At 37.6% G+C, this 27183-nt stretch overlaps 1 protein-coding gene and 1 non-coding gene across 6 annotated transcripts in view; one reads left to right on the top strand and one right to left on the bottom strand.

Annotated features, from left to right (window-relative positions):
• Window positions 1-27183, top strand: part of TMCC1 (transmembrane and coiled-coil domain family 1) — a 250497-nt gene that overhangs the window by 72822 nt on the left and 150492 nt on the right. The window lies entirely within an intron of this gene.
• On the bottom strand, window positions 14815-14918 carry LOC122236777. The gene has a single exon (XR_006215029.1). It is a non-coding gene; the product is annotated as a U6 spliceosomal RNA (small nuclear RNA).

Here is a 27183-nt window from a genome sequence, read left to right as displayed (position 1 = left end):
CAGCTGCCTCAGGTCTTTTTTGGAATGAGGTAGGGTATAACTTGTCTCTCTTTTTTTCTTTCATATCATCTGATTAACACATTTGACCAAACTTCTGAGTGTCTGTTACATGTAAGATGTTCTGAAAAATGCTGTAGTGGATATATAGGTACATAACACTTGATCCCAGCTCTTAAGATTTTTAGAACTAGCAGGAAAGAGAATATGTACCCATAGAAGAAAAAAGTAACTTAGGAATTTTAATAAAGCACTTTGACATGAAGTATCTCACTTGATCTTCTTAGTAATTCTATGAGATGGTAATGAAGGTCCTTATTGTCATTAATTCACAAAGTAGGAAACATAAATGATTTCAGGGTCACACAACTTGTAAATAAGGAGTGAAGCTTTTGATTTCTGTAGGCTGGTCCCCTTTCTGTAATACTCTGCCACCTCCACATGTAATACAGGATACAATGTGATAAGTGCCACAAGCAATATAAAAATGTGTATTTAGGGAAGGAGTAATTAATTCTGTCCAGAGGATCTGGGAAAGCTTTGAAGGAAGAAGGACTTTAGGTTGTTGATGTGGGTAATGAAGACTGAGGATCTCCTCTAAGCTAAAGACTTTTGGGAATGAAACAAATTAGTGTTTTCTAGTAAACATACACTCTTACAAGGAATCTTATGGACTTGAATGAATAAGACCTCTGACATTTTGGCTGATGTATTGAGAGAAGGCCTAGAACTGTCCACAGGGCTTGCAAGAGGTGCCACATCTTAGCTTTGATATCCCTCCCAACACCTAGTAGGACAACATTTTGCATACAAATGTCTCCTGCAGAAATAGCATTTTAAGGTATTTTTTGAATAATGAGCAAATCCTTTTGTCTGCATCTTAAATGTTGTGTCCTTTGGAGTTTTAACCATAGCCATACCACTCTTTTCACTCTTCTGTGAACTTAAATGCTGTCATACTTTCAGTTTCTACCAAATATTGGTCTCCAACTGGGCCAGTCCTGTGATCTTCGGAATTAGTTCTCTCACTGTCTGTTGGTTATCTGCATAGGTAATTCAGACTCATCATTTCCAAAATTAAATTCATCGTAATCTCTCATAAACCTTTTTATCTTCTAGTATGTTTCCTGTCTCTGTTGTTTCCAAACTTATATGAATGCAGAAGAAATCATTTAGGACACTAGTTGAAAATATAATTTTTATGCCCTATTCTCAGAATTTCTGATTTAGAAGGTCTGGTATGGAGCTTAGAAAACCATGTTTTTGTTTTTGTTTGTTTTTTTAATGTTTTTATGTATTTTCAGAGAGAGAGAAAGCAGGGGAGGGTAGAGAGGTGGAGGGGAGAGAGAATCCCAAGCAGGCTCCACACGTTAGTGCAGAGCCTGATGTGGGGCTTGAACTCATAAACCTTGAGACCATGACCTAAGCCGAAACCAAAAGTCGGATGTTGAACTGACTGAGCCACCCAGGTGCCCCCAAAACCCTGTTTTTAATCAAGGCCTCAGATGATTCTAGTGCAATAAGTCCCATGAGTTTAAGAATCACTAGGTCTGACTTTCTGGAGCCACCAGTCACCCACGTTGTCAACCTTAGCGTTATTCTGATCTCTTTTACTCCTCAGTCACATGATCCCCAAGTTTGTCCCTATTGTCCATTCCTAAGTCAGTGCCCTGGTTTGGGCCTTCAACTGTCTCATTGCTCTTTCAAATCCTTTTTTCATGCTGCATGTAGCTTGTGAGGGCTATCTAAAACAAAGCAAATGGTGCCATTTCCACTGCTTAAAAGTCCTTCACTGGCTCCACCATTACATGAGGAGTAAAGAAATTTCCTTAAAATGGCATGCAAGGCCTTCTAGCCCATGTGGACTTCTTTACCTCATGCCATTCCCTGTCACATACAGAACCTAGCACTTGTTTCCCACCCTTTTTGTTCTTCCTCTAAAGTTTTCATATTTCCGTATTTTGGTTTATGTTTTAATCATTTATTCAACAAATATATATATTATCTAATATGTGCTAGGCACTGCAGATATTATGATGAGCAAAAGCAGATGTGATTCTTACTCTCATGGAATTTATAATCAGATGGGGACGCATATTAAACAGTCATTCAAATTAAGTTTTCAACTGTGACATGTGCTACTAGAGTCTATCATAGAGAAATTTGACCTAGTCAAGGAAGTCAGGGTATGGCTTTCCTGAGGAGGTAACAGAGCTCGTAAGGATAAGCTGAGGTTTATTTGAGATAGCTGAACTGCAGGTACAGAGGCCCTAAGAAGGCGGGGAGGTTTGCTGAGTATGAATGATAGAATGGCAGGTATATATACTTGTGTATGTGCATATGCAAGTGCATACTGGATAAGGCTGGAGAGATAGATAGGTGCAGTTCATACAGATGTTTGCAGATAATATTAAGGTGTTTTTCTCCCACTTAAGAGGGATGAGTAGCATCAAAGCATTTAAACAAGGTGTGTGTGTGGGGAGCACTATATCAACTTTGTGATTAGAGAATATGACTGTGCTTACAGAATGGATTGGAGTAGGTTCAGACTGAATACAGGTAGGTGAGCCAGAGGGCTATCATAGCAGTCCAAGTGAGAGAGGACAGTAGTTTAGATCAAGGAATTGATGGTAGAAGTGAAGACAAGAGTTACCTGAGGGCAGGGTATCTTTTTTTTTTTTTTTCCTTAAGTTTATTTATTTTATTTTGAGAGAGAGAGAGAGAGAGAGAGAGAGAGAGTGTGTGTGTGTGTGTGTGTGTGTGTGTGTGTGTGTGTGGGCACAAGTGGGGGAGGGGCAGAGAGAGATAGAGGGAGAGAATCCCAAACAGGCTCAAACCCATGAACTATGAGATCATGACCAGAGCAGAAGTCAGACGCTTAACTGACTGAGCCACCCAGGTGCCCTGAGGACAAGGTATCTTATTCACATTTGAATTCCCTGTGCCCAATACTTCTGTCCTTGGTTTATGTGTTCAGTGAATTAGTGAGTAGTAAATAGACATGGAGAGCAAGAAAGGAAGTCTAATTAGTGAGTTTGAAAATGCACATGGTTGGGGCGCCTGGGTGGCTCAGTCAGTTGAGCGTCCGACTTCAGCTCGGGTCATGATCTCACGGTCGTGAGTTCGAGCCCTGTGTCGGGCTCTGTGCTGACCGCTCAGAGCCTGGATCCTGTTTCGGATTCTGTGTCTCCCTCTTTCTCTCTGACCCTCCCCGATTCATGCTCTGTTACTCTTTGTCTCAAAAATAAATAAACGTTAAAAAAAAAAAATGCACATGGCTAACTAAATCTTTGAAACAGAGTAAGCTTTTATTCAGTCATTCATTGGTATTTATTAAATACCTACTATGTACCAGACAGTGTCCTAGGTAGTTTGGATACATCAGAAAACAAAACAGTCAGAGATTTCTACCATTTTGGAGTTTACTTTGATTGAAAGAGATTGAATACAATAAATACAACAAATGAATTACATGTTATGTTGTGAGATGAGGAAGTATTGTGCAAAAAAATTAAAATGAGATAACAGAGATCAAGACTGTATGGAGGGGAGGTGTAAAGTGGGATGATAAGAGTAAGCCTCATTGAGGAGGTGACATTTGAGTGAAGATTTGAGATGAAGGAGTTACTCATGTGGTGGGCTACCTGGGGGGTGATAAATATTCAAGGCAGATGAAGTAACCTCAGGGTGGGAGTCTGCCTGAATGTTAAAGGAATAGCAAAGAGGCCAGTGAGTGAGCACAAGACAGTAGTAAGAGATGAGGTCAGAGAGGTCACAGATGGTCAGATCAGGTAGAGCTTCATAGACATTGTAAAGATTGAACAAGATGGGGAGCCAATGGGTCTTTCAAGCATAAGAGTTATAATCTTATTTTTTAAAGAATCACTTTGGCTGCCATGTGAATAGACTACAGGGAATCTAGGGTGCAAGTTAGGAGTCTGCTGTAGAATCTAGGCAAGAAATGATGATGGCTGAAACCAGGGTCTTAGCAGTCTTAAATAGAGCAGTGAGAGAACTCAAAGCAAGAAAATAACAGTGGTCACTTTGAAGGTCCCAAGTAGAGTTTCCCTAGAAGGCAAACGGAGTTGATTATTAAGAAAGGGCTTCTCTATGAAGAAAGGAATAATGAGCCATGAGGTAAATGTTATACAACAGCATAAAATATCTTCGAAAAACTATTAGGTTATTGCAATAGAAGACCCAGTGAAAGAATGAGACTTAAGAAGATGGCTATTGAATGTGTGTTTTCACTATAGGCTAGAGATAGGCTGTGTTTCAAAGCAATGGTAAGATTCATAGTGGTCCAGAAGTCAAGTGTACAGTTTATGGTATAAATTGAGATTATCATTAAGTAAATGCTTTGAAATTTCAATGTAGTATATAAATGTGCCATGGTATTAGGATACTGTTAATGTTTAAAAATAGAGTGATAACATCAAGGGGGGAAATAGTAGAATTAGGGGGGAGAAAGGAGGCCTTCAGATTCAGAATAGGCTCATTTAGTTGGGTTCCCTCAAGTTTTTATCTACTATAATCATTGTTTTGTGGTGAGTCAAACTTTTATTTTTTTTTTTTTATTTTTTTTTTTTCAACGTTTTTTATTTATTTTTGGGACAGAGAGAGACAGAGCATGAACGGGGGAGGGGCAGAGAGAGGGAGACACAGAATCGGAAACAGGCTCCAGGCTCCGAGCCATCAGCCCAGAGCCTGACGCGGGGCTCGAACTCACGGACCGCGAGATCGTGACCTGGCTGAAGTCGGACGCTTAACCGACTGCGCCACCCAGGCGCCCCAAGTCAAACTTTTAAACACTCAGCTTACTTGTAATATTAATTGTCAGATTTTATATCTCATCCTCAAATAGAAGAGTGGAAAATAATTGTCACCTTAAAGTTTGCTTGATTATAGTGGAGAACAGTTTAAAAAGAAAAAGGCTTCTGTCCTGGATTTGCCATTTACTAGCTGAGTTATTTTAGGCAAGTTACTCAACTATCTGATTTTTAGTGCTCTTGCCAACTTTGTTCTTTGAATCTATGATATAGAATATGAAAAATTGTACAGATGAAAGTGCAGAGCTGGCGAGGGCACTGAGAGCTTCCATGATGATGTCTCAGTTTATTTTCTCTTCTTTTTATATCTTATTAAAATACTGAGGGATCAGAAATATTTTTTGCCATTGTTTGTTTTTCATACATTTGTGTTCAGTAAATGTTTATTGAGTGTTTGACCTAATGTTGTTTTTGGCCAGTGCTCTACATACTTTTTCTGTAAATAGTGGTAGTAAATATTTTTGACCATTTGGTCTTTGTCACTACTCAACAATGCATTGTAGCATGAAAGCAGCCTCCCACAATATGTAAACCAATTGGCATACCTGGGTTTGGCTGTAGTGGACAGTATCAGGCCATGGCCCATACTTTGCCCACTCCAGATTTAGGTGCTGAGAATATATGAGTGAATAAAACAAGTAAAGAATATTTTCCCTTGTCAAGTTTACTATATAGTAAGAGGAGGTAAATAAAATGTGCAAATAAAATACAGTTATCTCCCACTTCTCAAAAGTTAACATTAAGCTTTTGCTTTTGTGTTAGTGTTTATTTTGACTAACTGAAAAAAATTTGAAGAGGATTTTTGCTTTTATGAAAAAAGGCAAAAAGTGACAGTGGCACTCAGCATTTGTTTTGGAGTGAGCAGTTACAGAGGGCACAACTCTAGCAGCAAAAGTAGCACTGCCAAGCTCCTTTCTTGGGAACTACATTTAGCATCTCAGCATCAAGCTGTCATAGCCTTGAACTGGATCTGTGAGCAACTGTGCTTTATCTCAATTTATTTTGTGCATCTGTTAGCAAGATGTGTCCTAGGGTATCAGAAAAGCCTAAGGTTATTTTTTTTTCTGCGAATGATCAAAATTTTTTTTGTACAAATTAATGGTAATTGCTTCTTTGCTTTATGCCATTTCAACTTACAGAAATTTTCATATGAATGCTGTATTTTGGATAGTGTGAGAAATCTGTACACAGTATGACAGTTGTGAAAGGAAGTGAATTCTAGGGCAGGAAATTTTAAGCAGAGTGGTCAAGGAAGACCTCATTGATACATGGGCACAGACCTGAAGGATAGGAGGAAGCCAAGAGATATCTGGGGAAAGAATAGGCCTGGCAGAGGGAAGACCAAAAGAAAAGGTCCCAAAAGGCTATAGTTAAAGAAATTGTACTGAAATTGTTTTCTTTCTTGGCATTTTAATGGGAGATGATCATGCACATCAAAGCCATAAGTCATAACCTCTTGTCTGTGTGTGCCAGATGGGTGAGGAACAATACTTGGAACAATTCCTAGAATTTGATTTACGTGGATTAAATTTATGTTGTATGATTTAAATGTTAATACTTTTTGCATTGTTAAAAAATTCAACTGAGTAAAATTTAAAGTTCTTGCTGCCTTTATTCAACAATTCAATGACTTGGGCAACATCTAGTGTGTGACAAATAGAAAGGAGCTCTAAAGAGCTGTACAAAGTGAAAGATTTTATATTTATAGACAGAAAGGAACAGAAACAAGGAAGTTATACTAGGCAAAAAAGCAAATTGATTACATTACTTTTCCTTAGGGGGTGGCAGGGGGTCATCAGGCAGATTACCTGACTAATACTGATCAGGTAATTCCTGATTGGTTGGTTTATGAGTCCCTTTCTGGGAGAGGTAAAACTGTAATTAGATTCTCAGTTGGGTAATGTGGGGCTTAGCATAATCTTGTTTTTAATAAACTTAGATGCTTGTATGTGGCTTTTAGAATAGTTGTGTCAATTGCCTAGTCTAAGGTATAGTTTCAGGTAACCTTTTCTCCCCAAGTGTATTTGTCCACTTTCTCAAATTCAACTTATGTACGTACATGACTCAGACAAATTTCTGAATATGAAAATTGAAGTTATTTTTCATTAAGTGGGTCATTTCTTTGTAATAAAGACTTTATTTCACCAGTACAGCTATCTCTTAAGTACCCCTGAGTTGGAGATTAGCACTTTGAGAGAAACGAGCTATAAATTGTGTTATAGCCTTATTCTCAAAGACCTTACAGTCTTGGGGTGGCAAGATTTACATAAGTGGCAATTAAAGAAGCAGGGTGATGTGGTGTAATCAAGTCCAGAAGTCAGAGGCCTGTGGTTTTAGATTCTAAGAAGGTCTTATTGCTCTTATTAAATATCAGTGTGACCTTAAACAAATTAAATTCCATAGGTTTCATTTTCTTCATTTTTCACATGAGGTCATTGTACTGAGTAATATTTATTGTTACTTCTAATTTGAAAATGCCACAAGTTAAACTTGGGCTTCCCAGTCTTTTTCATGACACACATAGAAAATTTAAACATCTGTCCAGCACACCGGGGTAAAGTGATGACATGTTCATAGCCAGGGTAGTTGATCTAGTCACTCTAGGCTCTGCTTGCCCACCTGGAGGTCTGAGGGTGATCAATATCTACAGCATACTTACAACTCATCTTTGTGGCTAAAATCGTTAATAAGAGAACAAAATATAATCAGTTGTTACTGAGTTAAGGGTGGTAGAAGTTCAGAGAAGGGAGAGCTAAGTATGGGGTCCTGTTATTGACAGGGGCTTTATAGAGCGTGTGCTCCTTGGAGGATGTCTTAGGAGTATGAGGCACAGTAAGGGTAAATCTTCATCCTAAGGCAACACGATACACGCAGATTTCAAGTTTCAAAATAGCTCAGATGTGCTTTAAAGAAGAAGGGGAAAAGAATAAAACCAAACCCCAATTGTGAGTCTCTAGAGAGCTAGGACCATGTATTAGTTATCTTAATTTCCCACATAGAACCCTAGGGCCTAACCAGTATGAGGACTGGTAAAACATTTAGAGGAAGTAATGAGAGATAAGATTGGAAGAGTGCATGATTATGTGTAGCTGATTTTTAAAATGTCAGTTTGGGGGAGAGAGCTTTGATTTAGCATTATAAATGTGAAACTAAATAATTCTAATGATGTGATTAGAAGCAGGAAGCCCTCACTATAGATTTTTGAAAGGAGGTTTGCATGTTGAAAATGTATATTTAAAAAAAAAAATTTTTTTTTTTTTTTACATTTATTATTTTTGAGAGACAGAGACAGCGTGAGCAGGGGAGGGGCAGAGAGAGAGGCAGACACAGAATCCGAAGTAGGCTCCAGGCTCCGAGCTGTCAGCACAGAATCCAACACGGGGCTCGAACCCACGAACCATGAGATCATGACCTGAGCTGAAGTCGGATGCTTAACCGACTGAGCCACCCAGCCACCCCGAAAATGTATATTTTTTAATAGTTATGTTCAAGATCGAATAAAAGAGGAAAAAAAAATAGCTAAGGTATCAGAACTCAGTGGAGCTGAGCTACTGTCATGTAGCGTAAGCATTTACCAACAACATTTAATGATTTATTTCTATGGGAAAAGTCATTTTGAGTTTCATTGTTAGAAATGGTTTGTAGACACCCAGACTGGCCCCAAAATTCCATTCCTACAAAATCTAGGCGAAATTTTATACCCTATTTCACAATTACAGTGGTAACTAAATAGTGAAAAAATACTAATCAGTGCTATTTAAATACACTTTATTTTATAAAACAGTAACAATAAATGATGTAAATTATTAATAAATATATAATAAATTATATATATAATTCTGAGAAAAGAGTAAGCTTAATTAAAGAGGAATGAAAAGGTAGATGCAAACTTAGGAAGCTTATGAAGGGAAAGTCTGAAGCTAGCATCCCAGTTCTCTGTTAAGGTTAATATCACTTCAGAGCTCACTGTATCATTTTCCTGTTTATGGGTGAATTTAGAAAAAGCGTATACCTAGGGCGCCTGGGTGGCTCAGTTAAGTGTCCGACTTCGGCCCAGGTCATGATCTCATGGTTCGTGAGTTTGAGCCCCGCGTCAGGCTCTGGGCTAACAGCTCAGAGCCTGGAGCCTGCTTCAGATTCGGTGTCTCCCTCTCTCTCTCTGCCCCTCCCTAGCGCGCTCGCTCTCTCTCTCTCTCTCTCTGTCAAAAATAAACGTTAAAAAAAATTTTAAAAAGTATACCTTTATTAGGCTGCTGTTAGGAAAGTTTTATGGGTTATTTACAGTATTGTATGGGCAGAGAGGAGAATTTTTTTGTAATGCCTGGCTCGATCTGGGAAATAGAGAAAAGAGGAAAGGGTTGGGCAAGCAGGCAGCGTAGAAGGGGGAAGTAGGGTTACTCTTCCTGGTAATTCCCTCTGTTTGGTGGCTAAGAGCCCAAGTATTGGGAGGATTTCACACTGAAAAGGCTAAGCCAACTTGATAGAATCATGGTTTCCAGGTCTACGTATGGATTTTCCATGCAACAGAATTGGATCGCTGTGGGCAAAGGACAAGGGAAAGGCATTGCCTGTCACCTTTCCTCTGTACTGGAGGCCCCATGTAGCACTGCCCCAGCTGCTTTCTTTGTCTCCAGGCTGGCACCTCAGGAGCAGAAAGAGCTTTAGAATGCTGTCCCTCTTGGCCCATATTTCCACAGGTGGAATGGGGACAGAGACTGCCCAAAGGACTTCCCAACCAAGGCCATCTCTGGAAGAGGCACAGAGAGCTCAGTGCCTGCTGCTGTCTGGAGTTCATCTTTGAATTAGCTCACCCATTCTTTCTCATTCCCAATCTCATCCTTAAAATTATTAAAATATTAATATAGATTTAGAGCTTGTGGATTTAGAGCAGGGTATATAAGTAAGGGATTCTGCCTCCTTGGTAAATCACAGCAAGATAGCATCCAGCTGTGTTCATATGAAAGGGAGATTTCTAAGATTGAATTAGTTGAGTAAAACCTGAAAGGAATATTATTCTCCCAGAGGGGAAGGAATGAGGTGGTGGGAGGAGTAGTTCCTGTTACTGACCACCAGGTGGTGCCCCTAGGCCAGGATCAGTAGGTGGAGATGAGGGGATAACTGTCCTACTGACAGGATGTTAATAAATACAGCATGACTTGAGAAGTAGCAGGAGATCATTATGATATGAGCTAGATTGAGTACAGTGACTGTGATATAGTAGTAGGTGCTCTTTGTAAATATTGAACTGAAATGATAATTGTGGAAATGGAATAGATAATAGAAGAGTAGGTAGGATTTAATGACGGCTAGAAAAAAATTAATGGCAAACAAAATTTAAAACCTGAAGATTTGTTTGGGAGAAGTTGTAAGACAGTGCCCATTTTCCCACAAAGCAGCTGAAAAATTATAATATTTTTCTTTTTTAATCTTTTTTTGTCCAAGATTTTATTTAAATTCAAGTTATTAGTTAACATATAGTTTAGCATTGGTTTCAGGGGTAGAATTCAGTGATTCTGGAAAATTACAGTTTTTGCTGAACACCAATTGATATTGCTGTTTTCTATGTATTTAGTATCAGGCAAAGGGAATATTTTATTTCCTGTCAAGGGAATACTATGAGCTTGGAAAAGTGGGGTTAAATCAGAGATGGAGATGTATTTGGCTTTTGAGTTGTTTTCTGTTAAAGATACTTTACAGAGCATAACTTAGTTGCCAAAATAAAGAACTTTTAGATTTATTAACCCTCATTTAGAGGTTCAAAATGTGTGTGTTTCCTTTATTATAGTATTTTATGTAGTGGCCCAAAAGATGTTTTGATTATCCATAGTGATCTTAGGTTGACATTTAATATGGTTGTCATAAGAATGAAGGTACAGGTAAGGTGTTCTTGAACTTAGTAAATTTGATTTTGCAAAGTTATCATCATAGGGTCCCTTCTAAAAGTTTTTTTGTTCACTTGTTTTAATCTGAGTTACATTCCTATGTTTGGAACAGCAGCTTTTGTGATGAAGGCTCAACATAATACAAAGTTGTGTTCACTCTTTAAGTTAAATCTAACCTCTTTTGCCTTTACATTACAAAATAATTAGACCTTTAAAGGAATATAATATGTGACCTCACTTCTGCTTTTCCTTTTTATTCACGAGGCAATATAGCCTTGAATGTTAGTTGTGAGGGAACAGAAATTTGGCATCTAAAATCCACTACTCTTTTTGTTTGAATTGTTGAATTGTCTTCCGTTGTGACTATTAGCTCTCAAAGACTCATAGGTAGGTAAGTAGATAGAAGGACAGACCAGGATCATGAATTATATAAGGTAATCACTAGAACAGATTGGAGTTTTTTTTCAGAAGTCATAGCAATTGACTTATTTTGATGTTACATTGTTCTGACCTGTGATCTTGTGAGTCACCGGGAGCAGACTATATTTCACTTTGGAGTTTTCATACTTTATATTTGCATTGATTTGTGTCTCTCATTTTATATATAGATGGACTTTGAAAATACCCTTTTCCTAAGTAGAATCATTTTAGATATATAAAAGATGTTTGATTTTAAAAATTAATCTTATGACAAGTCTCTTTGCAAAAAGAATTAGCAAGGATTTATTGGTTTAGATATTATAAAAATATACCTGCTGCCAAAGATCAAGTCAAATATTTAATTAATTTGAGAGAGGGTGGAGGGGAGGGAGAGAGTACATGTGCATGAGTGGGGGAGAGGAGCCGAGGGAGAGAGAGGGGGAATCCCAAGCAGGCTCCAAGCTCAGCACAGAGCCTGACACAGGGCTCAATCCCACAATCCTGGGACCATGACCGGAGTTGAAATCAGGAGTTGGACACTCAACCAGCTGAGCCAGTCAGGCGTTCTTCAAGTAAAATATTTATTAAGATCTGACAAATATATTTTATTTTATCATAGTAACATCTTACTGGGGTAAGGAGCCCTGACTCAGATTGCACAATTGTAATACTGAGGAAGTTAAGAATTCAGAAACTTTGGGTTACAAAATGAGCCACTTGTGACACATTAATTTCCAGCCAATAGATCCCTCTCTGTTGCTAAGTGATTAGCAAGACTCATAGACTGCTAAGCTTTAGGGACAGTCCTAATCAAACTCCTCATTTTACAGTTCATTTTTACAGGTCTGAAGATCTTAAAACTTGCTTGAGGTTATACAGCTAATGAGTGATACCAGCTCCAGATCCCTGGATTCCTTCTGATTCTGTGTTTAGGGTTTTTGCCTTTTTATCCTGTTGATCATGTCAGAAAATTGAAGAATAACAGTTCTGTCAAGCAGGAGAAAGGAAAAGGTGAAGAAAGTTTTTTCTTTTTCAAGATATTGGTGACTAGATCAGCTTGTTTGAATGAGGGCAGAAATCTAAGAGCAGTGACAAAAACTGATTTCATTACTACATTTTTGGTTTCTTTTTTTTTTTTTTTTAATGCTTATTTATTTATTTTGAGAGAGAGAGTGTGAACAGGGGGAGGGGCAGAGAGAGAAGATAGACTCCCAAGCAGGCTCCGTTCTGTCATTGCGGAGCCTGACACACACAGCCTCGATATCAGGAACCTGGGAGATGTTTACCTGAGCTGAAATTAAGAGTCTGATGCTTAACCAACTGAACCACCCAAGCACCCCCTACCTGTTGGTTTTCTTATGTTATTACTTTTAAATAATTCTTGTCTTCTTTTTCAGATGAGTAGCAACAGAAATAAAATTATAATGATTCCTTAGAGTTATCTTAATACTGTTCATCGTTAAAATATGAGCAGTGACATTCTGGATTCTCATATATCTAAAAAAAACAAGAAAGTAGAGTAATTAATTATTTACAGGGCCCTAAAATAAGGCCTTTTCTATTTACTGAGATAACCAGTTAACCATACAGTCTCTATGGAGCTATTTCTGCATTGTGAGGTTGAGGGTAGGGTAGAAAAGAGAACTCATGATTGTAGTCTCACGTTAACCACAAAATAATGTTGGAGAATTATAGCTAAGAAAGAGGGATGAAGGTAAGAACCATCCCTCCATCATCTTTCTTATTGCTTTAAAATACCAAGAAACCTGCCCTGAGAATACTGAATTTCAGTGACTCATTCAGTGATTGAGAATCTTTTCCACATAGTTGTCCATGATATTTGCAGGAATGTTTTGTGGAAATGAATTTGTTTTAATAGTATTATTTAGGATTGTACTCAGCTTATTGAGTATCTATACAAGACCTTTTTCATGTATATAATGTAATTTATATTGCATGTCAGCTTTTTGAAGTAGGTCTGATCTCCTGGTTTTGTTTTGTTTTGTTTTGTTTTTTTTCACAAATAAAGTAATTAGGGCTAGGCAAAATTTCAAACTTGCCTAAGACCAGAGAGCTAGTACATGGCTAAGTCTAATTTTTTTGCTCATTTGATTATAGCACATATGGCTCAATAGTGTACGTTTTTATCATGTACTTAATGTGAGCAGTGTAATATAAAGGCAGAGGGTATAGAAGATCTTAGAAGGACCTAGACTGCCCAAAAGTTGGTTAACCTTCCAAGTCTTTGGAAGATCCATCTAAGGAGACTAATTTTCCTAAAACACCTAAGGGAAAAAAAAAAAACAAAACCCCAAAAATCAATTGGTCTTAGAAATCTAAAGTAATATTTGAAGCTTGATAATTAATTCTTATAGTAGAAATGAATAAAGTAGAAATTTAGATAGAAGAATAGAAGTTTCCCATTACTTTCCATATCCACTGTCAAAAGGCCACAGTGAAATTGTTGTAATTCCAGAAGTCACCACCTCCAGAGTCTAACCTCTGAACAGTACCTGAAAGTAGGAAATGCAAGGTTATTTATTTATCTTTGCTTCAGGTAATCTAACTGGCAGATAATGTGACAGTAGCAATGATTCTTTTTAATTCTGTGTTTTTGGTGTTGCTTCTCCTGCCAAGTTGCTACAACTATCTGAGTGGTAAGACAAGAATTCTGGAGCATTGTACGAAAGAAAGTTCCACTTGTCTTTTTGAACCTTTCATTAACACAGTATCTTAGGTTGGAAGTGACTTCTATAGTCATTTTATTCGTCTCTGTAACATTCTTCCCAAGTGGTTATCTGGCTTCTCAAAATCTCCCAAAGAAGCCCATTCTACCAGGCATGCCTCTGTTAGACAAATCTAACATATTAAACTGGAATCTGTATTAAATTACATTGCTTCAGTTAGGGCCAGTCACAGTATGTAATGCCTCTGCAGGCATGAATTTCTTTCATAATGTGTGTTTCTGAATAATCCCTTCTCTAGGCTAATAATCTCTAGTCTTTGGGATATTTTTTTTCTTTCTTTCTTTTTTAAATGCTTATTTATTTATTTTGCAGGGGGCGGGGGGGTGGCAAGAATCCTGAGCAGGCTCCATGCTGTCAGTGCAGAGCCCAACATGGGACTCAAACTCATGAACCCAGAGATCATGACCTGAGCCGAAATCAAGAGTCGGACTCTTAACCTAATGAGCCATGCAGGCTCTCTATTTCTTAATTCAACAAATATTTATTGATCCAGGCATTCTAAATGCTAGAATGCAATAATGAATCTTTACTATAAACACTGTACTGTGAAATATTACTGTCTCTGTTTTATAAGTGAGGAAAACAGAAGATTGAGGTTGAAGTGACTTACCAAGTTCACACAATTGGTTAGAAATTTACTGGATGTCAGAACCATGCGTAGCTCCAAAAGTCATGCTTTGACCACTACTCTGTTGTTGTGGGTCTTGCCAAGAATAATCACATATAAGCCTAGAGTAGATAAGTTCAAGAAGAAGGTTGGCCTAAAAGAATGGCTTAAAAGTACTTCCTAGGTATGAGATTATGGGGATTCTTGGGATGCTAGATGAATTTGGAGTCTTCCTGGGCTCCATTGGAAAACTACACATCAAGTAAATTCTTGACAGTCACAGATCTAAATTTGTGGTTTCAGCAATTCACTAAGGACCTCAGAGGTCCATGACAAATAGGGAATGCTTCACAAATTTCAATGTCATCCTTGTGCATGGGCCATGCTAATCACTTGTATTGTTCCACTTTTGTATATATGCTGCTGAAGCAAGCATGGGGCTGTTCTTGCACATCATAATTTGGAATATTTAGTCATATTGGTCTATCAGCTCTTGATTATTCCAGTTCTTCTGTATTCTTCTTAAATGGTGGTGTGCAGAACACAATATCCAGATAGGTATTTAGCAGGGACTAGAGCTGAGCTATCACTTCCCTAATTCTAAGGTGCTGTTCTCTTCTTTCAATGTACACAGCTCCATTTTGAAATTGTTTTTCCTTTTTACAATGTGACTTTTTTTCATAACTTGAATTTTCATTTGGTGAAATTCATAGAATTTAATTCAGCACAATTGAAATTTTTATAGATAGTGCTTTAAAAATACAGATGTTTAGTAATTTTGAGAATGTTAGAAAAGAACACTTTTTTGAAAAACTTAACCGTTTCTAAAATATTTGCTTTTAAGAGTAAAATGCTTTCAAATTATATCTTCTTTTAATACAGTAGTAAGGGTGGAGAATGTCACTTAATATTTCCTACCTTCAGCACCTAATTTTTCTTATTTTATATTTGTAGTATTATTTAATGTATGGCTCTGTATTTTTGTGACATTTTTAAAAATCCAGTCATTTATTATACTTAGATCTTCAGGTACATTTGTTTTTTAATCAGTGCTCAGTTCTTTTTCGTAAAGTGTTTTCTTTAATGTCTGGTGATACTTGAAATCCAAAGAGGTTTTGTCTTAAAAAAAAAAAAAAAAGAATTCCTAGCTTGAAATTCAGCTTACTAAGGTAAAAGAAGTCTCTGGGATTGCAATAAATTATCTCCCAGGAAATCAGGTGTGATGACAGAGGAATGGTCTGGGTCTGTAGGGGCCTAAGAAGAAAAAGTTATTGTAGTTGTTGTTAGCCATTTATTTCTTTTTAGGATGGTAAGATAGAAAATGTTGTTTCTCTAGCATATTTGTGTTATGATGTTTCTATACTTCACATAGATTAAAAAAATTAAATTTTTTTTTAATGTTTATTTTAGAGAGAGAGAGAGAGAGTGCAAACAGGGGAGGGGCAGACAGAGAGAGGGAGACACAGAATCTGAAGCAGGCTCCAGGCTCTGAGCTGTCAGCACGGAGCCTGACGCAGAGCTCAAACCCATTGTGAGATCATGACCTGAGCCGAAGTTGGACGGATGCTCAACTGACTGAGCCACCGAGGTGCCCCTAAAAAAAATTTTTTTTTTGTATTTATTTTTGAGAGAGAGGGACAAGGCGAGCAGGGCAGGGACAGAGATAGAGGGAAACACAGAAGGCTCCAGAGCTTGCCACAGGGCTTGAGCCCACAGACTGCAAGATCATGACCTGAAGTAGGCACTTAACCGACTGAGCCACCCAGGTGCCCCTATATTTTTTAAAAGTAGTATTAGCACTTTCATTGAGGCTGTTAGAAAAATTTCATTCTACAGTGCAGAGTTGCAATCTTGAAAGCAATATTTGACATTTGAATATTGCTTTCCTGGTTTGGATGTGAATTTTTTTAGTTGGAGAGAAATTCTCATATTTGATTTCTGAGCCAGAGTCTTAATCAGATGTTGTCAATTTAATTTGAACATAAATCTTTTTAGCAAGTATCAGCAGGGAATTAATTAATTTCCTGGCTTACTTGAGAAAGATGTCACTAGAAAGCTTTATTTATGATTTCTAAAGGCCCTCTGCTGATACCTTCTGGTATTGCTGAAAGTATGTTAGTTGAAATAACATGCCAGTTGTTCTGCATTACACCAATGCTTCTTACTGCCTGCAGTGTATTTTAAACACGGTTTTCTTGGTTATTCCTAATATAATTCCACCGTCTTATTTTTAATTACCAGCCAGGTTATGGGACTAATTCTTTTGTTTTTATTGAAGTATAATTGACATATGATATCCTGTTAGTTTTAGATGCACATCATAGAGGTTTGATATTTTCATACATAATGAAATGATCCCTATAATAAGTCTAGTTACCATCTGTCATCATGCAGAGTTACTATAATATTATTGGCTATATTCCCTATAGCCCTATAGAGGGGATTGTACCTCTTAATCCCTTTCATCTGGTTTGCCTACCCTCAACCCCTTCCCCTCTGGTAGCCTACAGTTTGTTTTCTGTATCTGTGAACCAATTGCTGTTTTGTTTGTTTTGTTTTTTAGATTCTACATAGAATTAAAATCATATGGTATTTGTCTTTCTGTCAGTCTTATTTCACTTAGCATAATATCCACTGGGTCTATTCGTGTTGGTGCAAATGGTAATTCCACGACCTAATGTTAAAAAAAAAATAATAAAAGAAAGGCCATTAACTGTCAAGAGTAGTGAGTGGCTTCCAAATTATTTTGCCCACCCACACCTTTAGCATGTCTCCAATATTTTTATGTTTTAAATTGTACAAATAAAATTGTTTCTATAAATTACATACATTGTATAATATAAAAATTAAATTAAAAGGATGAGATAGGGGCGCCTGGGTGGCTCAGTTGGTTGAGCGTCCTACTTTGGCTCAGGTCATGATCTCGCAGTCCGTGAGTTCAGGCCCCGCGTCAGGCTCTATGCTGACAGCTCAGGGCCTGGAGCCTGCTTTGAATTCTGGGTCTCCCTCTCTCTTTGCCCCTCCCCACTCATGCTCTGTCTCTCTCTGTGTCAAAAATAAATAAATACTAACAAAAATTTTTTAAAAAAATGATGAGATAAAAGTACAAACGGAAGTTACAATGTTTTCTTACCACAGTCCATTGGATTGTCTTGCATACATTCAGGTGCATGTATATGTGTTTATTTTTTTTTTTTTATTTTATTTTTTATTTTTTAATATATGAAATTTACTGTCAAATTGGTTTCCATACAACACCCAGTGCTCATCCCAAAAGGTGCCCTCCTCAATACCCATCACCCACCCTGCCCTCCCTCCCACCCCCCATCAACCCTCAGTTTGTTCTCAGTTTTTAACAGTCTCTTATGCTTTGGCTCTCTCCCACTCTAACCTCTTTTTTTTTTTTTTTTTTCTCCCCTCCCCCATGGGTTTCTGTTATGTTTCTCAGGATCCACATAAGAGTGAAACCATATGGTATCTGTCTTTCTCTGTATGGCTCATTTCACTTAGCATCACACTCTCCAGTTCCATCCATGTTGCTACAAAAGGCCATATTTCATTTTTTCTCATTGCCACGTAGTATTCCATTGTGTATATAAACCACAATTTCTTTATCCATTCATCAGTTGATGGACATTTAGGCTGTTTCCATAATTTGGCTATTGTTGAGAGTGCCGCTATAAACATTGGGGTACAGGTGCCCCTATGCATCAGTACTCCTGTATCCCTTGGATAAATTCCTAGCAGTGCTATTGCTGGGTCATAGGGTAGGTCTATTTTTAATTTTCTGAGGAACCTCCACACTGCTTTCCAGAGCGGCAGGTGCATGTATATGAAAAACATTTATATATACCTTAGGAATGTGATGCTAACCATAATATAAGAACAGATTTTACAACAGAACTGTCAGTTTTGAGGTAGGTTGCCTGGGGAAGATCAGGCAAAAGCTGGAGAACCACACACACATCATGCATGTTGTAGGACATATCCATGACTCCAGTTGAGAGTTGGACTAAACAACCTCTGATACTCCTGAATTCTATGACTATAGATAGGAATTCATAGGTGGAGCACTTACATTTAAAACACTGTAGGGAACTTAGGCTGTGAATCTGGAACAGGACTAAACAGGAAATTGTTCAACTTCTTCACTCAAACCTGCTCAGAACTTCTGCTGTCTTTAGAAATTTGATGGGGCATCTGGGTGACTCAGTCGGTTGAGCATCTGACTTTGGCTCAGGTCTTGATCTCACAGTTTGTGGATTTGAGCCCCATGTTGGGCTCTGTGCTGACAGCTCAGAGCCTGGAGCTGCTTTGGATTCTGTGTCTCCCTCTCTCTCTGTCCCTCCCCTGCTCATGCTCTATCTCTCTCTCAAAAATAAATAAACATTAAAATTTTTTTTTTTAATTTGATGATTTCTGGGGTGCATGGGTGGCTCACTCAGTTAAGCTTCCAACTCTTGATTTTGGCTCAGGTCTTGATCTCATGATTTATGAGTGCCAAGCTCTGTCCTGATAGCTTGGAGCCTGGAGCCTGCTTGAGATTCTCTTTCTCCCTCTCTCTGCCCCTACCCCGCTCGTGCTCTCTCCATTTCTGTCTCTCTCTTTCTCTCTCGAAATAAATAAACTTAAAAAAAATTTTTTATGGTTTCTGCTTCACAAGCTATCTCCACATAGGAAAAAGTTTTAAGTTTTCTTGTAATATCCTGACTATATAGGAGAATAAATCTATAAGTAAGGAATTCCAACAATGAACTTTATCAACAGAGTTTTACTCTGCTTTAGTATACCAAATAAAAGGAGAGAGGCAGGGAGAAAACATGAAAGCAAGTTAAGGATGAACCATTATTTTAAAGTGTATAGTATCACAGTCCCTCTAAAATCTGTAAGTTACTAAAATAAATCTATAAGTACTGTTTCACTAAGAATAAGTAATTCTGGGGGCGCCTGGGTGGCTCAGTCGGTTAGGCGTCCAAATTCAGCTCAGGTCATGATCTCACGGTTTGTGAGTTTGAGCCCTGTGTCTGGCTCTGGGCTGACAGCTCGGAGCCTGGAGCCTGCTTTGGGTTCTGTGTCTCCCTCTTTCTCTGACCCTTCCCCACTGTGCTCTGTCTCTCTCTCAAAAATAAGTAAACATTAAAAAAAATTTTTTTTAAAGAATAATTTATTCTGTGATGTAATTGAGTAGCTTCACTTTTTTAAGCTCAAAATTGTATTGCCTTCAAAACAAAACTTTAGCATCCATCTGCCCTTTTTCTTTTTTCTTTATGGTGAGGGGATGGTTTTGTGAAATCCAGCTAGCAAGATAAGCCAGCAATAAGCTTATAGCTTTTTCACTGTACTTGATTTGAGTATTGTGGATGTGACTATAGTGCTACAGAGCACCTACTTAAGTTTCTTTGTTGTGGTGGTGATTTTCTTCTTTCCTGGTTGATATAATACCCTGTTCTGTGTCATTGCTCACAGAGAGGCAGAAGCCCTTCTGCTTCAATGCATCTAAGAGTGTCTAGCATCATTAGAACTTGAGATTTTGTTTTTTAATTTCTAATCCTGCATTTGTTGAGAAGATTTCCATCTTAGTAGCACTTTTTTTTTTAAAGTATAAAAGACACAAAATGAAAGGCCATTGGATGGCCTGTGGGATGTTCTTTGGGAGATGTTTTCTACAATTTTAGTGAAATAGAAGCTTATTAGAATATAATACAATCTTAGGGAGCATACACTTGGTTTATTAATAAAAGCCTCATATGTTAAGCAGCTATGCAAATACACAAATAACCACCATCTTTTAGTGTAGAAGTAGAATATCTTAAACATTGTTTTCTGGCTTTAGCTCACTGGAGGTTTTCCAACAACATTTAACTTGTTTTCAAATGATTGTAGATTGTGCAGGACACAACTATACATTCTTCTGGGTTAAAGAACAGTGTCTACGTTTTATACTGCTTGGAACTGTTGTCTGCTACAAAAATGCAGAACAGCTGAAGAAAACAATCTACCCATTTTGTTATTGCAACTGATTGTTTATTAGTGGAAATATTTCTTTGATAAATTTCTTTCCATTTTCCATATTCCTTGGGTGTCACAAATTGTCTTTACAAGATTTGTGATGAGTTATACCAAACATAGAATCAAATTAAGTTTAAACAGATAAATACTCGTGAGGTTAATATATTCTTCCTAGGAATGTTCCTCCAGAGGGCCTTTGCAAGTAAGGTGATCTTGCTTGAGTTTCTTGGTAGAAAGATGGAATCCAGGCTATTTTCTGTTGTTAGAAGTTTAGCTTTGTGAGAATGGGAATAAAGGTTTTATGATCTGATTATAGCTCAGGAGAATTTAGGCCATAGTATAAATTACCTTCCTTCGGTCTACATACTGGTTTGGGATGTATATCCTTTTTTTAAAAAATTTTTTTGCTCCTACTTCTATGTCATTATCTTTTGTTGCATTTGGGTGCAGAGATTTTTGCATTGGTACAGAAATCCAAGACAAGCTTGACTTTTGCTTCTTGTTTTCATCATTATAAGGATTTGTAGTTCTAGTATTTTACTAAATAAAATCAATTGAATAAACAGTTTTCTTATTTAGATGAGTCACACTTTGTCACATATAGACTAAGTTTACCAAATATGTGGTTTAACCAAATAGTTATTTTTTCCTTTTTTAGTGGGATTTACCTAATAATTAGGTTTAAAAAAAATAGCTGCCATTGAAACTGGCAAAAAGAAAAAAAATCTTTGCAAAAGCAATTGATGTTTTATATAAAGAAAAGACACTCCTGTATGTCTCTTCTTTACTATAGTACACAGTACACTTCACTTCTGATTAACAGATGTGTGGGTTTTTCCCCCCCAAACCAAGCACTTCTCTGCAGTATCTGCTGGGTGTCCTACAGTTTAATGCAATAATGACCCTATCTGAGAAGATAGCTTCATATCCCACAGTTTAAGGGCATAGACCCACAAGACTGCTTCCCCTCCCTGTTTAGCTGCCACTGGCAAGTCCAGGTTTTGACCAGCTGACTACAGATCAAATGATCCCACCACCTACTCCTTGGGTTCCATAAATTTGCTAGAGTGGCTCAGAGAACTCATGAAAATATTTTACTTACTGTATTAGAGGTTTATTATAAAAGGGTATAACTCCAGAATGGCAAAGGGCAGTTATGTGTGAAGAGGGGCAGAGCTTCCGTGCCTTCTGGGTGTGTCACTCTCTCAGGACTTCCCATGTGTTCACCAACCTAGAAATTCTCAGAACCCCATGGGTTAGGGATTTTTGTGGAAGCTTGATTATATAGATATGGTTGATCAGATCACAATCTCCAAGCCCTCCTTACTCCTTGGAGATGAGGGAGTGTGGGGCTGAAAGTTCCAAGTCTGAGCACATGGTTGGTTCCTCTGGCAACCAGCTCCCATCCTAAGTTAAGTGGAGGCATTCCACAAGACACCTCCTTAACATAAAATCAGGTATGGTTGATGGGCGCCTGGCTGGCTCAATTGGTTACGCATCTGACTCTTGATTTTGGCTCAGGTCATCATCTCACTATGGGTTCGAGTCCCATGTTGGGCTCCACGCTGACAGCACAGAGCCTGCTTGGGATTCTCTCTCCCCCCTCTCTCTGCCCCTCCCGAGTTCGTTCGTTTGTTCTCTCTCTCTCTCTCTCTCTCTCTCTCAAAAATAAACTTAAAAAAAAATCAGGTGTGGTTGAACAGGGTGAGGAGGTTGTTATGAGTAATACAACACTCATTTCACCTTTATGCTCTGAAGCCATTTCAGGATCTAAGGACAAAAGACCGAATATTATAACAAAAGATGCTCCCTTTGCTGTTAATATGCAGGAAATTCCAAGAGTTTTGGGATCTATTAGCCAAGAACTGTGGATAGAAGACCACAAAATATTACAGATCACAATATCATATGCTAAGTGTGAAAATGTCAAAGCCATTCTTTTTGATTGAATGTTTTAAGTCTATTTTTCTTAAGGAAAAAGAGAGACTTTCTCTCTCCTTAAAGATTGGAACCCTTGTGATTTTTTTCTTCCCATTAGTTTATTTCTCTTATCATTCATTGTCTGTAGCTTTACAATTCTGTATTGTCCTAGTACTGCTTTTGAAATTACAGCTGGAAACTCTGAAAAGCATTTTGACAAAGGAAGACTGAATTGTGACCTTACACCAACAGTAAGCTACAGGAACAAATGAAATTAAGAAATTAATATTATTTCAGATATGTTTCTTTGTCCTTAGTCTTTCAGAGAATTGTTGAAACCAAGAATTTAAAAGTCATCTTTTTGCTTTTCAATGTAATTAGAACTATAAAACATTCTACCTGCTTATAAATCTGCTTAAATTTTTTGTGAAGGAGTTTCCGTAGACTGATATACTACCATTTTTCAGATTTTCAGAGTTCTCAAAAACAAATGTTTTCTTCACCATATGTAACACAGGGAAACTTTATTTTAACCTTTATGTTTATCACATAGTATAAAACATTAAAAAAAAAAGAAACCACTACAGGGTTCTAATAACCAGAACTCTATATTCTATTTCTTTTTTTTCCTCAGGCAATCATTTTTATCCTGGAATTTATTTCAATATTTTCTAAATAGCATGCTTATGTCTTTTTTTTTTCTCTTGTAGATAGTATCTGTTGATTGCCTATAAGAAGATGATGATTAAGTTCTTTTCTCTCTGCCCACATTTTATTAAAATTTTAGTTAAATTTTGATACTGTTTACATATGCCAATGTAAATATTTTTACAAAGTTGGGGGAATGGAAATTTTTCCTCTGTCCTTTGAGGTCTTTTTCGCTGGTATAAGGCAGATTAACAGGAGAAAATCATATTTAATTACCTAAGTATGGGGCTCCATAAGAATATGAGACCCACAGGAAGTCAGGCAGTTGAGGCTTATATGCTATCCAGAACTAAAGAGAAGTTGGGTATGGGGCTGAGACTTCAAAGGAAAGATGAAAGGAATCTTCCTAGGAAGATGAAAAAGAGTGAATGTTTGGTAAACAAATGTTTGCTGGATCATACAGAAACAGTGGGGCATAGAGAGGAATTTTTTTTTTTTTTTTTAACGTTTATTTATTTTTGAGACAGAGACAGAGCATGAACAGGGGAGGGTCAGAGAGAGAGGGAGACACAGAATCTGAAACAGGCTCCAGGCTCTGAGCAGTCAGCACAGAGCCCGACGCGGGGCTCGAACTCACGGACTGTGAGATCATGACCTAAGCCGAAGTCAGAGCTTAACCGACTGAGCCACCAGGCGCCCCCTTTTCTTTTCTTTTCTTTTCTTTTTTTTTTTTTTTTTTTGCATAGAGAGGAATTTTAACAGACTTTGCGAAGTTCCTTTCTGTCTGCCACTCCCAAGTTCAAGTTATACTATAGTTAGCTGTGGTGATAGCTCTCTTCTTGGAGCAGGTTCTCTATCTAAATTCTTTTAGGCATTTAGGGGGAAGGTCAAAGTTTCTTTGTAACCCTTCTGATTCCTTTTTTTTTGTTTGTGTATTTTTTGAAAGAAAGAGCAAGCCCCGGTGAGGGGCAGAGACAGAGGGAGAGAGAAATCCCACGCAGGATCCACGCTGTAGCACAGAACCCGTTGTGGGGCTCGAACTCAAGAACTGTGAGATCATGACCTGAGCCAACACCAAGAGTTGGATGCTTAACTGACTGAGCCCATGAGCCTTCTGATTCTTAAAAATAATCAGCCTAGAATCATTCACATGCTAGAGAGACACATTTTGGTGTAGCAGATTGTGCTCCCCTACAGTCCTGAAATTGACTTGGTAGATAGTTTCATCTCAGTGGATCAGTCACAGTCTTGACAATAGGTAAGTTCAGTTAAACTCATTTCAGGAGGTAGTAATGCAGGTAGACTTCCAGAGGTAGGCCTGTGTTATACCTGCAATCAGGTACTTAATAAGACATTTCTATAGGAAGAAAAGAACAACAATAGTTAATGATTGGAACAATTATCAGCCAATTTGTAAGTTTTGAGGATAATCAGTTGAGAAGATTTCTAGATGTCAGGGTTGAAGCATCTTTTATAGTTTGAATGTCTCTAATTATGTCATTGTGTCTTCAGGCAGACTTTGTCAGTGGCCCGTATAGCAACATGTACAAAGATTGTCTAAACATGAATTATTAGGGTGAATTCTCTGAGGTTTACATCAAGTTGTTCAGTTTGGAAGACTTTAGGAAGGGCAGTTTTAGTTCTCAATGATTCTAACTCAGAAGGGTTGGAGAAAAATTAAAAACATTAGTTTGGAGAGTTGTAGCCAGACATTGGAGAAACTAGAAGAATTCAAGATCTAGTCAATTTAGAATGAACAGTATTAGAATCTAATATCCACAAAGGTGTGCTCTTGAAACATTTTTTTCTGTCTATAACCACTCTCATTTCTACCAAAGATAGCCAAATTAAAAGTAATTTGTTTGCAAAATAAGTCTAGTTTTAGTAAATTGGCCTGGTTATTTGCATAAATGCAGCAAGAATAGCAATTGATCATATAGGCTCTTATATTTTATTACTAATTTTTTAAATGTTTGAGAGAGCGGGGAGGGGCAGAGGGAGAGGGAATCAGAGTGTGGAACCTGACACAGGGCTGGAACTTATGACTGCAAGATCAGGACCTGAACCAGTATCAAAAGTTGGATGCTTAACCAACTGAGCCACCCAGGTACCCCATATAGACTCTTTTTTTTCTTTAAAAAAAAAAAAAAAATTAACATTTATTTTTGAGAGACAGAGTGACACAGAGCCTGAGTGGGGGAGAGATAGAGACGGGGTACACAGAATCCGAAGCAGGCTCCAGGCTCTCAGCTGTCAGCACAGAGCCCGACAAGGGGCTTGAGCTCATGGACCACAAGATCATGACCTAAGCTGAAGTCAGCTGTCCAACCAACTGAGCCACCCAGGCGCTGCGCCCCCTCCCCCGCCCCCCCATATAGACTCTTTTAAATCTGCTTTGGTGAAACTGTGTATAAAGGGAACTTCAGATTGGACTTTTAACAGCCTCCAAAGGCTAAGAAACCAAGCCAAATACTTGCCATTAGACCTTGCCTACAATATAATTCCTCGCTTTTCAATGTCCCCAAAACATGTTGAGGTTCCTGTACCTGCCAGGAAGTGACCTTTTTTTATTCACCTGGGAAGGCTGCTAGGAACCTTGTAAGCAAGGTACCAGGCCAGTTTTTCCAAGGGGCTTTATTGTGTCTATAGTCCTCCTTGGTTCCTTAAAGCTGTCTGGTCATATCTGAGTCTGCATCTTTCTCTCAAATACAACATTCCAATCAAAGTTTTGGTAATATAACCAGTGTTTACAATTGTCTTTTGTTATAAGGAGAACAGATTCTTATTGAAATTAAGCAAATAAATATATTGCCATAAAAATAAGAATATTCACTGAGAGTTTCTAAATTCTGGAGGGATCAGGTACAGAGAAATATATAAACGTCTCAAACATGCTTATAAAGATATAATTTACCTAATTGCTGTAAGTTTATATTTGGCTTCAGAGGAAAGGTTTCCTTATATCTGGGAAACAAGATTAAAGAGCCAACAATATTCAAACAGAAAGTTATAAAAATTGTAGTTATTCTCCTTCGTTTATTTAGTCCCATATAACTAATTCTTTTGCTTGAATCCAGTTTTCCTGATAGTTCTGGAAATTTTTACTCAGTCCAATTTTATGATCTTCAAGTTATCAGAAACCTGTCTTCTAGAGTCTTTTCCATGAATCTCCTTGAATATAAAGCATTTTTCAGGAACACTTTTGTAAAAGTATCTGAGTAAAAACATAACTATGTAAATGATAAAAGACTTAAAAATGTCAGTGGTTAACGACCTGATTAGAGTTTATTACAATGGAGTTGACAAGGAAATTGGTTATTTCTGTGACATACAACATTTTAAGATAATAACTAGAATTATGATTGATAATAGTATACCAGGACATATCAGGATTTTAGAAATTTTATATAGTTTTTAGAACACTTCTATTAATATTTACCCATACAATATAAGATTTATCATCACTTACTTGACAAATGCTTCCCATGTAATAACATCAAATAAGCCTAGTTTATTAAAATTTTTTTTTTTAATTTTTTTAATTTCTATTTTTTGACAGAGAGTGTGCACGCCTGCACACATTCAAGTGGGGGAGGAAGGGGCAGGAAGAGAATCGCAAGCAGCCTCCATGCTCAGAGTGGGTTAGGGGTAGGGGTGGGGTTTCGATCTCATGACTGTGAGATCATGACCTGAACTGAACTCAAGAGTCAGATGCTCAATTGACTGAGCCATACAGGCACCCTCAAATAAGCCTAATTTGTTCTCTCTCTCCTTATAAAAAAGATGCTATTTTTTTGCATTTGTTTTTCGGGGGCCCTTTGAAAAATTCCAAAGCTATTTTGAGCTCTTCCAAAGCTATTTTGAGGTTCCTTGATTTGGGGGAACTTTGTCAAAAGATATCAAAAAACTTTAAAAATGGGTCACTATGGAACAGTGCATAGTTATCTATTTATCCAAGTGGCAATTAAGACTTAGGTAAATATAGAAAGTTCACTGGCTGCATAAAGGAAACACTTAACCCTTTTAATATTGAGAATATATAATATTCAGTTTTCTTAAGTAATCAAAACCTGATTAAGCAACATGAAGCATAGGGCATTATTTTGATAAAACACAGGAATTCT

This window comes from Panthera tigris, chromosome A2 (assembly GCF_018350195.1).
Source record: "Panthera tigris isolate Pti1 chromosome A2, P.tigris_Pti1_mat1.1, whole genome shotgun sequence".
NCBI classification, from domain to species: domain Eukaryota; kingdom Metazoa; phylum Chordata; class Mammalia; order Carnivora; family Felidae; genus Panthera; species Panthera tigris.
The sequence above is the reverse complement of the archived record's forward strand: the minus strand, read 5'-3'. Positions and strand labels throughout refer to the sequence as shown.